This window comes from Balaenoptera physalus (assembly GCF_965194825.1).
Source record: "Balaenoptera physalus genome assembly, chromosome: 20".
In the NCBI taxonomy this organism is placed as follows: domain Eukaryota; kingdom Metazoa; phylum Chordata; class Mammalia; order Artiodactyla; family Balaenopteridae; genus Balaenoptera; species Balaenoptera physalus.
The window spans coordinates 4981398-4996465 of NC_138901.1; the positions used below are offsets into that span (position 1 = coordinate 4981398).

Here is a 15068-nt window from a genome sequence, read left to right on the forward strand (position 1 = left end):
GGACCGTTACCTGCTGAATACAAAACTCCAAACTCTGTCATTCAGGGCTGATGTGAACCCCAAAACTTATCAGAGATATGTTTCTGCTAGTTTAACCCAGAAAGGAGGCTGGCCCCAGGACACAAGGCAGGACCATTCATTCTAGTCAACAACTCAAGCGGTTTTAGGAAAGAGGCTCTGCCATTCCAATAGTGCACCAGCTCTGCAGAATCTTTCAGAATCTTAGAGGTGGGGCTGCATTTTGAGCCAGTCCAGCCCGCAGCCTTCCAATCCTCCCCGAGGCACTCAGACAGACAGTCATCAAAGCCCTCAGGATAAATTAATCAGAGTGATTGCCCAATCATTGCCCAGCGAGTCCCAAATACTCTTTTCAACAATCTACCAAAAGGCTGTCCCAGAGTCTGAACACCGCCCAACCACACCAAGTCACTCTGTCTTACATAACAAGATAGAAGGGCCAAGAGTGAGGCAGTAGTCACTCAGCATTTTCACCTACAAACCTAAAAAGGCCTGGGTTCTCTGACCCCCACCCCGGCCTGCTTCATGTCCGGACCACCCACTCTCTGTTTGCAACTGTCCCTCCACCCTTGAAACCTGACACCCTCCTCTGTAGGAACCACCCATGTTTAAACAAATAAATATCCCACAGTAACCAGTTCCCCGGTGGGATTCAAATAAATGTCCCAGGAAGGAGTAAGGGGGGAGGGCGAGGGTACCCTGGGCCTTCTGTGCAGCTTGGCGGCCTCAGAGCGTCCTTGGGCGGGGGTTTCGCTGCAACCATTGGGTCCGTCGGTGCTTATGTCCAAGACTAGCAATGAGACCCACCCCCCAAATCGGGGAGGGACTTCATGGGTTGAGGGGTTCTGTACATGCCTCCTGGGGAGGTGGCAGCTGCTGGAACTCGGGGAGGAGCGGCAGGGATGCTGGAGAGCAGGTGCTCAGTCAAAGAGGAAGACCCCCCCGCCCCCGAAGCTGTGCAGAGATTCCCTCTGAGCTCCGGGGTAACTCAGCCATAAACCCTGAATTCCCACTGCCATTTGGGAGGGTGGAAGGGTGGGTGGCGGAGAGGAGAAGGAATTGGCTCTCGATGACTCAGAAACACTTAAATATAACCCAGAGACTCGCCTGCAGTGAGGAGGGGATGGGTGGAGAGAAGCAGGAGAGACCCACAAGTCAAAAATCTCCTTGCCTCTGACTCAATGGAGAAAACCACTGGGCGTCCTCGGTTTCACGGAACGCGGACGGCTGGGAATAAAGGCTCAGCTCTGTCACGGGTCGGTTGGTCCACAGAGTCACTAATGAAAAGGATCTTCAAGCGTATCTGAGAAATCAGAGGGAAGACGACAATTGCCCCATTGCCACTTTAAGAGAAACTCCAGGAGTCGCAGCCTCCCCCCAAGCCCCAGTGGAGGGAGGAGAGGCTGGCCCTCCCTCCTCAGAAGCTGCCCAGTGGGTTTATGGATGGAGGAAAATGTGGACGAGACCGTGCTAGAAAGCTGGCCGCACACCACTAGTGCATAAGGAAGAGAGGGGGGATGAGGGTGACCACGTTTCAAAAATAAACACAAACCCCAAAATAAACACTGTTAATGGAAGTGACTAATCAAGGGTGTGCTGAACTTGGTGGTTCTTGATAAGATACAGGGGGAAATGCACTTGGAAAAAATAACAGATTTTTTTTTCCCCCTTTGATAAATAAAGCAATGGGGAGAGGGCAGGGGGGTGATGAGGGTTCATGCTTGTTTCAACCTGGCAGCAGAGGTTGAAAAAAAGCACAGTTTCTCAATCCTGACACTATAGACATTTGGGGCCGGATAATCCTTTGTAGTGGGGGCCTGTCCTGTGCATTGTAGGACGTTTAGCAGCACCCTGGGTCTCTCCCACTAGATGCTCATAGTACCCTCCCCTCTAGCTGTGACAACCAGAAATATCTCCAGACACTGCAAATGGCCCCTGGGGTGCTGGGTAGGGGGACAAAACCACCCTTGGTTGAGAACCAGTGGTTTCAAATCCGGAGGACAGCTGAGTTTGAAAGTCACCTACGGGCTCCTGGAAGGGCTCAGAAGGACCAGGCAGCTGGCCAGCAGGAAGGGGATGTAGCGTCTCATGCATTTGAACATTCGCTGGTCAGTAATGCTGTGCGCCAGCAGGAAGCCACCCACTGGCCTCCAGACCCACACGCCCAGAATCCTGTGGGTTAGGGAGGCCCTAAGATTTAGCCTGTTAGCAAGTGGGTACACAACTCTACTGCTTCCAAAGTTCTCGAAAAACTGTTGCCATTGGTCTCAAAGTTGCCTTGGCCGGGAAGGTGAGTGACTCTGGCCCATTTCACAGAAGAATTCTGCAGAGAAAGGACATCAGGGGTGCCAACTGGAGTCCAGTGGGCAGAGCCAGCTGTGTCACTCAGCTCCAAAGGGAGCTGCACGGGGGCCCATGGGAGTCACTTCTCAGACACCAAGTTTCTCTCGCAAGACAAAGACTGATGCGAGGGCAAGGGATGGGAGAGGGTTTTTAAAGACACAGAAATCCCTTGGCCACCCACAACTTTCTCTCTGCCCACCAAGTTTCCTGTATTTAGCACAGCTGTCTCTTTGGTGGGGGAGGGGGAGGATCATTCAAGTCCTGTAAGCAAAGCGTCAAACACCTCCTGCGCCATCTTTGCTGGCAAGCACCTCCACGGGAACCACCTTTAGTCCAGGCTGCCCCTGTTTCCAGAAGAGAATCGCATGCGAGGTCATTCTGCACCCACGCAGCCTGGCCTGCTGTGTCATGAGTCCACGGGCGGCACACATCACCAAAGCGGGTATTTGCTGCAAAAGGGCTTTCTGTTGGACGGACTCGGGGATTTTAAAATGTCGGGTGCCTATGTCATTTTGCAAGAGGGAAAATAGTTCCAGGTGCTGCTACCTTGCCTCCGTAAGCTCTGCCCAGAGGTGGGCTGCTGGGCTGGAGGGGAAAGGTGATGGACGGGGACGAGATGAAGAGGGCCGAGAAGGTTATTGGCTGCTGCGTCCTGCTGTGAGTCTTCGCCTTTGCCTCTCCCCCCCTCCAGCCCCAGTTCTGGAAGCCACCTCCCCGCCTGCCTGGGCGCTCTCCTCCTCAGCAATCTGCTTTCCACCGAAAAAAGTGTTCTAGACAGAGCGGAACTGAGAATGGGATGCAGCCCGGATGAAGTCTTCCCCACCCTGGAGAGCCCAGCGTCCCCGGTGGAGGGCTGGTCCACCCCCAGTGCCTCTTATTCAAAGCATTCTTGACCCTGGAGCGCCCAACCCTGACGGCAGGCATGAAGCTACCATGAATGGATTTTGCTTCTACAGCACTTCGCCTGGACTGGATCCTTCCTCCCTCCTAGGCTTTCCAGATACCTTCTCTGGCCTCCTCTCCCTGCAGGTACTACCCTCTAGGCATCCAGGGAACCCTAGTCCAGGTGGGGACCAGAGGCCCGATGCATCAATGCTCACCATCAACTTGCCGAGTGAGGTTGGGTGGCTTAATTGACCCACCTGAACCTCAGCATTCCCCAAACCGAGGTCCACGAACAAGGACTGCAGTCTCTCATCACATCAGATTGTTGAATACTAATTTTTATTAAGTTAGAAACTCCCATTGCTCTCAAAGGGGCCTGGGCACCAGGCTGGGGGTGGACCTTTAGACATATCTCCTCCTGTGTTCTGGAAAAGTCTACCCAAGGCTCATCCCCACCAGGCACAGAGCCAGCAGCACGTTTTGGGGTCGAGGCTCAGCACATGGTTCTGTGCATTTCACTCATTAACACACACGAACAGGATTATTCCCATGCCAACCAGGTTTTATTAATGAGGGTCTCACACCCCCTGGAATAAGAACCCTTCAGCCCTCAGAAGGCAGGGCCTTGAGAAAACCCACATCCTCCAAAGAGGAAAGTGTCTCCAACATCCTCCAAGGGGCGAAGGGTCTCGCTTCGCCCTTCCCCACGTCACCAGCTCGTGACCCGGGTAAGGCCCAGGACAAGTGACCCTGTGACAGCTCTGGGATGTCTCTGGGAGAAGGTTTGGGAGTGGCAGTTGGAAGGCCATTTGCAGGCTGGGGCCCGTGGGGAAGCTGCGGTGGGGTGGCAGGGCGCACCCTCCACCCCCCGCCCCTTCCTGGTGCAGCCCTGGGTCCAGTCTTTTAAGGACTCCAAAGCCAGAGCCACCCCGTGTCTTGTCCGTGAGTCAGCGTCACCGCGCTCCTCAGGGCCTCTCTGAATTCAGCACCGCCAAGAACACCAATTCATCCAACCAGGCGAAGGCAAGGAATTTAGAAAGTGAAGTGAACTTAGGCAGAAAGTAAGTTGTCACCCACACTGACCACTGTCTGCTTAGGGTGTGCCTTCCCTTCCTCCATCCCAGCACAGAAGGAAAACAGGGCAGAGGGGAATGAGGAGGGGGGGGGGAGTTTAAAATATGCAAATAGGGGCCCTTCATAACTATGCGTTTCTAAACAAGTAAACAAGAATAATCATTGTTCCAAGTTGTTTGCTTCTTTTTTTTTTTTCCACCAGTTACATCTATTTCAGAGCTAGGAAAGAATAAGTTAATCCTCTCTATCTCCTTTCTTACAAGTCTGGTTCAGAGCCCTGGAAAAAAAATTAAAATGCTGAAACAAGGTATTTTTTCCCCTCTGGATGAACTGCTTTACAATAAGCTACCTGCTGGGGTCAGGAAACCTGAGATCAATGGCTTTCTGCTCCCACGAAAACTCACAAGGGGGATTCATGCTGAAGAGCTTTCTCAAAGAGACGGTCACCCACACACAAACCTTTGTATCTGTTCCAGCTTTTATTTGAAACCATTTCTCTCCTCTGCTTCACCTCCTTCCCTCCTTCCTTCTCCCTGAAGAGCAGCTTCCATCCAGGGCAAGATGCCCGCCATGTCCTTGCCTCGTCTGGAGGTGAAGGAGTGATGGAAGAGACGAGAGAAGGAAGGCTTGGGGGGTTGCTCCCAGGGCCCCGGGAGGGAGCACAGTTTCTTTACTATTAGGTGTCTGATGCTCAGAAGGGGGAGAAACGGTCAAAATCAAAATAAATAGCCAACGGAAATAGGCAGCCGCTCCCTGGGAATGGTAATTGCCCAGAATGAACGTTTATCCAAACACATGAGGAAAATGGTTCCTGTTGAAGGACCGGGCTAGGAGCACTCCTTACTGGAAAGTAAATTTGTTTACCACGTTTTATTTGTTCCTTAGTTTTTAATGCTGTTCTGGCCCCATGTCCTGTAAACAGACCAGCTTTTCCATTCTCCGGCGGTGCCAGGAGAGCCGAAGACAGAACAGACGAGCCGGTGCCAGAATCCTGAGCGACTGAGGTCTCACAGCTACAAGAACCCACACCCAGCCGGGGGGCTGAGAGAGGAGCTCGCTGGTCTGCAGCGGAGAAGAAGGGTGTGATGTGAAATCTAGGTGTGGAAATGGGGAGAAGGCTGCCTGGCTTGTGAGATCAGCTCCTTTCTCTGCCCGGGTAGAGGAGGCAAGAGAAAGGGCTTCAAGAACTCAATGTGTATGTCTGATTGGGTAGTCTGTAGGGCTTCCTTAGTCAGTTGAGGCAACGGACAAGTTCTGGAGAGAACCTGGACTTGGGGAGAAAAAGCTTGACTGGTATTAGAGTCAGATGAAGCTGATGTGGTGCTGAGGGTCCCCAAGAAGGAGAATCACCGTTCCGAGGGCTAGTATCCAGGCATTGTCATCTATACTCTTGGCTGGCAACCCAGCTCTAGCCCCCAAACCAAACCAAACAACCGAAAGGGCTCCCCACAGCTGGAGAGATTCAGTGATGCCTTGTCCACACTGGGGAAACGTAGATGTAGTGGCAGAGTTCACATTTGAAGTCTCCTACTACCCAGGCGCAGAAATCACGTGAGCCCAGAGTCACGGCAGATGGGCCCATACAGTTCCACGTTCAGAGTGTAGAGCGAAGAGCCCACATTTATCGAGCGCCACGTCCCTGGCACCGTTCTAAGTGCCACGCCTGCAGTAACTCATCTAAACCTTGCAACCACCTTACGAAGCAGTTTAAAGATGAGGTTAAGTTACTCCTTGGACGTGTCACTGCTAGAGGTCTGGTGATGTCCTAAGACAGGAACCTGAGTCTCTGAATATCTGCATGAAAAAGAGCATCCTGTTTCCACCACAGCCAACTCACATTCCCCCTGGAAAATGAATGGGAAATCGGCATTAGGTAAAACAACAGAGATTTGGGGCTATTTTGTTACAGCAGCCTACAGTGACTAATACAGTTTGCACAGAGAAACTGTACCACTGCCCTTAGGGCAGGGGCCTTACGGGGTGTGCTCTAGGGCAAGTCATTGAACCTCCCTCACCTTACTTTCCTCACCTGTAACAAAGAGGTCTTAATACCATCTCACAAAGTTGCTGTGATTCCAATCAGAAGCTTTGGCAGGACCTTTTAAACCGTAAAGCACTGTATGTAAGAGGTTGGGCTGTATTCTTTCCTGAACTGCCTGATTTTTCTTGGCCAAGTGTCTTACCATCTCTTGAATGTCTGAAATTGGTCTTGGTGACCAGAGCCCACAGATGACCCCCACTTTGTCCAAATTCTAATTTTACTCATTTGTACAAAGAAGAGGGGGTGGTCTTTGAGTTCTTCTCTTCCCTCAAAAGGTGAAACTTCTGCCGACCTTTCTGCTCTCCTCCCCACAGATGTGTTGGTTCATCAGATAGCAAATGGGAACAGACTCTCCTCTCCCGGGGTCTGCTTGCTCTCAAATGGTGCCTCTCCCACCTTTGCCTTCTGTCCCCCAGTGGTAAGCCCTGGAACCCAGGAGGTCCGTCCCCATTAGGGGGGCTGCTCATCATAATCCAACTTCTCTGTTTGCGACTTGCTGGAAACGTTCATGACAGGGCGAAGAGCAGGCAGCATTATCCACCCATATTCTCCAGTAATACTAACCATGAGTTTATTTGGCAAATGCGATTGATGAATTTGTGTGTGCCATTCTTGTCTGACCAGACTGTAAGATCCCGAAGGCAAAAGACATCTCATATGTGTTGTGTTTTTCTTCTGTATTTCTCCCTATTAGACAGTGTGAGATTCTTTAGAAATTCTGACCTAAACTTTTGATTTTAAATTTCTCTTTCCTACCTTAAAAATCACCCTAACTCTCAGATAACTGGCAAAAACCAGACATATTCTATTTCAAGAAGAGATTCTGCAGGGAAAGCAACCAATCAAGGAACAAGCACATTTTCTCTGCTGTTCAGAACACACTTTATTGATTAATAGGCAGACAAAAAACAGGCAACCTTAGTGGTATACACAGTAACAGATCACTAATAGGGAAAGTCAACTCAACATCTCCCTTGTATATCTACCAGGTAAAAGCCACTATGATACAACTTAAGAGCTCTGAACTTCAGGTGTCCAGTGACCTTGGTATGAATCCCAGCTCTCATATATAAGACCTGAGCAAAGCCATGGATCCCTGTGTATCTCTAATTTCTGAGGATGAAATGTCAATCACAGTGCCTGCCATGTGATCCTGAACATTATTGGGCATTTTAGGGATACATTTCAAAGTGTACGGAGTGACCCTGTTCCTGCTTTTATGAGAGAGAGAGAGACAGACAGACAGAGGAATGTTGGGAGAAACAAGTTTAAAACAAGTTCAATATAAGCATAGTAAATGACATACAAAAGGTGTTCTGGTGAGGAAGGAGGGATCAGTGTTTTGGGGTACCTAGCCAGTGCCAGATGCTTTAAGAGAATATGTGACAGAGGGAGAGGTCCCAACTGGTTGAGAGGGAAGAAGAAACCCAAGAAGGCGTCCTAGAGCAGGGAGCATTTGAAATGAGCCTTGAAGGATTAACAGGATTTCAGTAGCCTGGTGGCCCAACATAGATCTTTTAAAGCATAGACTCATCCAGGAAGAATTGCCAGAGGATTAAAACTCATGCTGAGTTCAATCAAAAATCACCACTGGAGTGTGAAAGGAACTTTCTTAATTAAGCAATTCCAGAACATTCCCAACTCTTGACTGCATGAGCAGTGGTGGGGAACTGCCCGTCATATCCGGGTGGGCTGGTAAGATGCCTTCTCCGCGGACAGTGACCGGGGTGGCCTGGAAAAGGGCATAGGGGTCTGACACGGAGCAACGCGCCTTGGTGTGCTGTACCCCACAGTGGGTGGGTGTTAGCGAACACCACCCAGGAGACGCGAGTATCCCGGAACTGCAGCGCTTTAGAACAGACTGAAGATGCTTACGGCAAAGGGTAAAGAATGTGCCATCTAGTTTAGTTTCACTGCAGCTCATACGTGGAAACAGGATAGACTGGGTGGTTGTCTAGCTCCCGGAGGTCTGGATATCTCACTCCATGTGATACCTACCGGGGTTCTCGGGCTTCCTCAATCGATCGAAATTGATCAGAGGCCAGATAAGAAATTCAGGCAAGGCTTTACTGGGGCCCCTGCTGCAGCAGCAGGGAGCAAAAACAAGTAACAGGTCCCCTTGATTGCTCCCTGAGGGGGTGTGAACTTGTTCCTTATATGGGGTGAGGGGAGGGGTGTGTCCAGGGGTCGGGCCGGAGCGGTGGCTGAGGTGGTCTGCCCACCCCTTTGGTGGTGCTGTGTGCAGGGGGGCCTGCGCAGGACCCTGCTTTTGCTCCCGACACCCTGTTTTCGCTCTTCAGAAACAGGCAGTTGGGTTTTTGGTCTCTTTGTATCTTGTTGTCCAGAACTTGCCCCAACTGTGCATGCACGCAGTTATTTTTAGTCCCTTATAGTTTCTTTGTATTTTGTTGTTCAGGAGTCGTTTGTCCAGGTGCAAGCACTGCAGCAAAGGGTCCCAGGTCCTGGGTGCCAGCCTGTCTCACATGGGGAGTGACAAGCTGATCAGTTCATCTTTCAGCGCGTCAGGCTGGACTCATCTGTCACTGTGAAACCACTTAGAATCGGGAGATCTGTATCTTTTATCCAACGGCTGTGACGATGCTTATTTTAAGTTTAATGAGAGGCAAGAGCTTCACCCAACAGCCTGGGACCTAACTTTTCGAAGAGCTCAAGGATGGAGGAGACGCCCGAGGACCACCTGGTGGGCTTGCAGCCCTGAGCCAGCGCGCCATGGCCAAGGGTAACCCCCAGGGCAGCCGGAGCCCTGAACACAGGCGGCTTCACGCCCAGGACAACAAGTCTTCCGCATCCTGCGCTCCCCGCCTCTCCAAAACCCAGGCCTGAGCTACCCTTACCCTAGAAGGTGGGAGTGGGGGGCAGGCAAAGGAGGAAGGAAAGGAGAAAGAGACGGAAAACAATTTTTTTAAAAAAAACCCTTCGGCAGAACCTGATAACCTGGAGTCCACGGTGATCAGCGCCGGACAGCATACAAAAGCCAAAAGGGAGGTCCCAGGACAGGTCAACGTAAGACTTAATATTTGCCTTTCGCTAAGCAAACTAAGAAATCCCCTACAGTTTTAGCCACGCAGAGCTCCCAGTTTTTATTTATTGGTCAAAACGGCACGTGGGTTTTTTCCCCCTCCCAGTCACCCCAGGTAAACAGCAGTCCCCCTTCCCCTCTCCGGTCATCAGTCTGTGTGTCTATTTGCCTTCTCGCTCGACAGACTCTTGCTCCGTGTAGCTGACAACAAGGGCAAGCAGCTTTGAAGTAGTCTTTGGTCATGGACTTCCCAGGACAGCCCCGTTTTTGGCCTGTGCAGCCGAAGGCAAAGGCAGAGAGAGCTACTTGTCAGACATCAGCTGCGTCAGGCAAGGCTTAGAACTTGACACATGGGAGGGACCTTGGAGGACCATCAAGGCCACCCACTCCACACTCCCCTCTCCCATTTTATTGATGAGAAAACTGAGAGCCGGAGAAAAGGCTTGAGTGATTTATACATGATCTTGGAGCAAGTTGAAGTTAAGGCAGGACTAGAGCCAGAGAGAAAAAAAAAAAAAAAAAAAAAAAAGCAAATCTTACCTACTGTGTAGCACAGGGAACTCTGCCCAATATTCTGTAATAACCTAAATGGGAAAAGAATTTGAAAAAGAATAGGTACATGTATATGTACAACCGAATTAACTAACACAACATCGTTAATCAACTATGCTCCAATATAAAATAAAATTTTTTTAAAAAATAGCAAATCTCTTAAGTCATGAATTCTATCCAATATGGCGGCATCGTGGACGGCAGAGGTAGAAGAGGCTTTGGGGAATGTGTGGCCTGACTCCCTCATTGTACATGGAAGGACTTAAGAAGGGGGACTTTCTGAGACAAAAACTTAGGTCTCCTTGTCTTCTGACTCTGTGCTTTTTATCAGCATAAGACACCTGGACCCAGAAATAAGATGCACTGTGGCTCAATATCCGATGAAGAAACTGACATTCGTGGACACTTGGCGGCCCATGAACCGCTCTTTAAAATTCTGCTTCCCCACCAGGTTGAATATCGTCCAACCTTCTCTCCCAGTTCTCTCCCACTCTGACAAAAAGGCTGACCTCCCCCAGGCCTGGACCATCCCTCATCTGATGTGGGAAACAGGATTCCTGCATTAGTCAGAGGTAGATCTAGATAAGAGTGATGCTTTAGACCACTTCAGGCTCTGGGAATCTGGGATTCGACGTGGATGAGAAGATAAGAAAAGAGAGAAAAAGAGGAAATTGTTGCTTTTGGCACAGCAGTGGGACTTCTTCTGGAACCAATGACCGTGTGTGGGATATGAACGAAGGAAATATCTGAAATGAGTCCATCTTTTAAAAAAGAAAAATGACACCCCAGGAGCTGGGTAGCATTCCTTCAATGGCAGTGAAGGCAAGGAGAGTCAGAACAGGGGCAAAGACCCAGGTGCACAAGGTCGGGTCTTAACCTCTACACGTGTGTAATGAGAGTCCTTTCTAGGTGTTTGTGTGCTCATCTCCACCCTGACAGGCGATGACCTTCTGGGGCCACACCACGGAAGATGAGCATGATTAGCTGAAGACCTGTGTTCCAGGGCTCCAGACGCTCATGCTTGTCTTTCAGCAGAAAAGATAGAGACTTGATCCCCTCAGCAAGAAGCAACAACTTCAGGATGGCATGCCATCCTGAGAGCCTGGCTTTAGCGAACCTGAAAAGAACCTGTAATTTGCCTTCAGATTGTTCTTACTTGTCATGAACACCCCACGCTGGGCTGGCACAACCTTCTCCTCCTTCCCTGCTACCACCACCAAGTTCCGCTGCCTTATCCCAGATAAAGCCAGTGTCTGGAAAGGTAAGGGTGAGCTGGGGGGGGCGGTCCCCATTCAACACTATCTGAGTTAAACTCAAAGGTTATCTAGGAGACTTCAGACAGAAAGTACACACTTAGGCCCAATTTACATGCCCCTGATATTTTAAGGGACCCTAGAGTTCAAAGGGATTTCAGGAAGTCTTGTAGCCAACTCCTTCCCTCTCCAGACAACACCATCCCAAAGGTATTTAGCTCTTAGTCTCGCTAAGATGCAGAATTTTCTTCTTGGCTCATTATTCTACACAGTCTGTGCTTGTATGATACGCATGCGCACACACACACACACGCACACGCACACACCATAGTCTTTTTTCCATTGTTTCCAGTGGCTGTATTAGTTTTTGTTTCACAGTGAACTGTTTTCTTCTCAATGGAAAAGATTCACTTCACCTTTGTAAGTAGGATTGTACGGGAAAGGAACCCCTGGTACCTTGAATGCCTACCATGCCCATCTGTCCACAGCACGCTTCTGAAGGATGTGGTCTCAGCTGGTTCTTTATAGCCAGGTTTTGATTCAATATCATGCAGTCCTGCCACCTTGGAAACAACTGATGTGGTCAAGATCGATTGGTGCGCCTGGTCCATCTAGAGGCTGCCCAGTGGCCAATGAAGTGGCCAGACGCAAGGGCTCTGGATGGCATCTGGCCAAACCAATCAAGAGCATCAGCCAGTTACAGCAGATGAAGTAGAAGCAGAGGCAAGGTCATCGAGTCTCCAGTAGGGTGACCAGTTGTTCCAATGTGCTTAGGACTGCCCCAGGTTTAGCACCAGGAGTCCTGCATCCCAGGAAATCCCTCAGTCCCGGGCAAACTGGGACAGATAGTCACCATCAGCCCATCACCATGGCATCTCCTAGAATCAGGAGCAGCGGGTGCTGATGCCAACGGAAGATCAAGGTGAGCATGGTGGTTCAGTTTTGCTATCCCTGGAAACCACCCAGTGAGACTGGGTATCTTGAATGACTTGGGCTTCTTGGGAAGGCCTGGGTGGGCAGCTGCTGAGTAGACTGTTTCCTTTCTATCAATACGTTGTATCCATGGCAACCTGAAACACACCAGCATTTACAGAGGTGATATAAATGGGTCTCTTTTCCTTAAAACCCGAAGGAAGCTAATGTGAGGCGTGTGTATACTGGTCAAGGAAGGAAGGTGAAAGCCCACAAACAAGCTTCCCATTTCAATAGCACGGAACATCCCTCAGAGGTTCCCCTCATTTGTCTGGTGGTGAATCTGAGACGCCAAGATGGACCCCATTGCTTCCCTGACAAGACACTGACATCACTAAATGGTCATACATACGCAGCATCTACAACCCAGGGAACATGTATACGTCTGGCTTGAATTCTTTTTACAAAGGCAAGTCATCCATTTGCTTCAGAAAGAGGAAGTACACACATCTTTGGCTCTGCATTTTGGACAAGGCTGAACCACGATCGGTCTCCAGGAAAAGTTTTCAGCCACATATATGGTGGCTGCAGAGTGAAAGGAACAAACAGGACTGGTGTTTCGTGGGACCCCATCTATGGTCGGGTGTAGGTGTCACCAGCACACACTGGAGGGAGAGGGTCCTCAAGAAACACCATCAACTCTGGTCGCTGGATACTCCGTAATGACGCATCATGTTCTGACATGGACCCCAACTGCCCAGCTGGAAGGAAGAGAGTCTTCACAGTGGACCATGCATCTGCGTCAACAGAAGGCGTATTCATTTTCTGCTCCTCCAGACGCGCACCTGCATGCGATCCAAACCAAGAAAGTTGAACGTGGGGGACGCTAGCCTTCAGGATCCAGCTCCCTGCCGAAGCCCCCTCCAACATCCTAGCACATTAGAGCCTGAAGGATTTCCGCACAGATGCGCAACACTCTGGAGCCTGTGGGGGCCAGATCCCACATAGATGAGAAGGGATACTATTCCAAGGCTGCTTGTACAGCAACGTGCAAACACCGGCCTCTTTAGAAGAAGCAGGCACAAAAAGTAAGATCCCACTGACCTACGTGTAGTTAACTATTCACTCTGTATCTGGGTGGGAGATAATGGAGCGAACGAGAAGAACTGCTGAGTCCAAAGGCACAGCAGATGTGGTGGGTGCAGGTGGCAAGAAAGGGTGGGGCAGAAAGCCCTCTGGTTCCCGAGGACTGGTAGAGGGGAGTCTTAAGACCAGTCAGCAGCAGAAGAAACGTTTCCCACCAGAAGGAAGAAGAAGGCCCGGGACCCTGGCATCTTCTTTAATTGTAGGTGGCCTCCAGTTCATGCAGGTCAACACAAGACACTATTCCTCAGGGCAAGGGTCTTTGCTTTCTCCTCAAATGTCTTCTCCAATCCAGAAGTTTCTTTATTCTCCAAAATAAGAATTCTCAATCAAATCCAGAGCTCTTGCCTCTTAAGAGATGGTCCTATCTTAGCCAGGTCCTGCGGTGGTCCTAGTGGCAAACTTTGGCTCCACTAAGGTTCCTGGTGGGAAGTGTGGGTGAAGAGGAACAGCTCTTTACCTGTCCTGCCTTCCAGGCCTGTGGACCAAAAAACAGCATAACAGTGAGATTCCGGCTTCTGTCCTTTCAACAGATGTCTTTCAACAATGAGCATCACCCTACTGCCTTTAGTCCAGAAAGTTCTAGCTACTGAACAGAACACACACTGCTTCTAAAAGCATTATTTTCATTAAGGAAGAAGAAAGGCCAATTTATACCATTCAAGGAACTCCCTGTATGCTGAATCATGGCTGGGAACCTTCTACACAAATCTCACCACTACACCCGTAACTGATTTAAAAAAAAAAAAAAATACCACTGAATACAGCCTGCTCAGAGGAAGTGGAAAATTCTATTTTTCAGCATGTCCCTGTTATGTCCATGAGATATGGGGCCGGGGGCATGGAGGTGTCAGATTACCCAGTTCACACATGGGAAAACTGAGGCACAGAGGGCACCAATGTTCTCAACATAGGATGACAAGCACCTGGTCCCTCATCCTAATGTGCACTTCAGCTGGAACGTCTCTCTGCTTTCACAAGACCCTTAACAACTAATTAGGAGATTATTCAGAGTGGATGGGGCCCCTCCAGGGAAATGGGAAGATACGACTTAACACAGTTCCCTTTCTGTAATGCTGATTGCAAGCAAATGAAGATGCACTTGGACTCGCCATGCTTTCCTGGCTTCCCACTATGCCATCTACCCCATTTCTGAGTGCCAAATATGTTCATTACCATTAAATGCCCTCAGGGGACTTCCCCATTTGAAAATAGGTGCTGAGACCTATTCACGAACCCAGATAATCCGGGCTCCACGTCTCTGGTTCCAACAATCACCATCAGCCTACGAGGAATAACTTGCAAATCCATGCGTTCACAAGCACCACATTGGATGAGATGCTCTGAACGCAGATATAAACCAGACAGGCAAACCCCACCCCTGTAGGTCATAGTAGGGAGGCAACACTGTAAAGCACGAGGCCAGAAGGACAGCAATATCTGAGGGAGATGCACTAAGGCTTCTGGGGGCAGTCGGGCCAACGGGCTCCCTCTGTCCCCCTAGAGACGGCGAGGGTCGGGGCTCAGGCTGCTTCAAGGCAGCTCTCCTTCCTGCGGGCTTTGGCTGAACCCCTGGCGGGGCTGTGGGCGGCTACCGTGAAACCAGAGAGAAGGGTGCTGATTGTCAGAGATGGGAGGACATCACCTAAGGGCCTGGAGGAGGTCGAGTAGGGAGAAGACGGTTCAGGACGCTCGTCTGCAGGAGAACTGTGACGGGAGAGAGAGTCTGCCTATGCACGAGCCAGAACCCCAAAAAAGCCAGCCAACGAGCCTAAGCAGAGGCACCCCGGTGCTCCGGGCGGCTCTC

The 15068-nt window shown here is 50.2% G+C and overlaps 1 long non-coding RNA gene across 2 annotated transcripts in view; it reads right to left on the bottom strand.

Moving 5' to 3' along the window:
• Positions 1–4780: 4780 nt before the first annotated feature.
• LOC309649658 overlaps positions 4781–15068 on the bottom strand; it is a 156875-nt gene continuing 146587 nt past the window's right edge. For both annotated transcript variants that reach the window (XR_014257223.1, XR_014257224.1), the window contains 2 exons: positions 9942–13739; positions 4781–6164 (listed from right to left, as the gene is read on the bottom strand). This is a non-coding gene — a long non-coding RNA (uncharacterized lncRNA). The remainder of the gene's footprint in view (positions 6165–9941; positions 13740–15068) is intronic.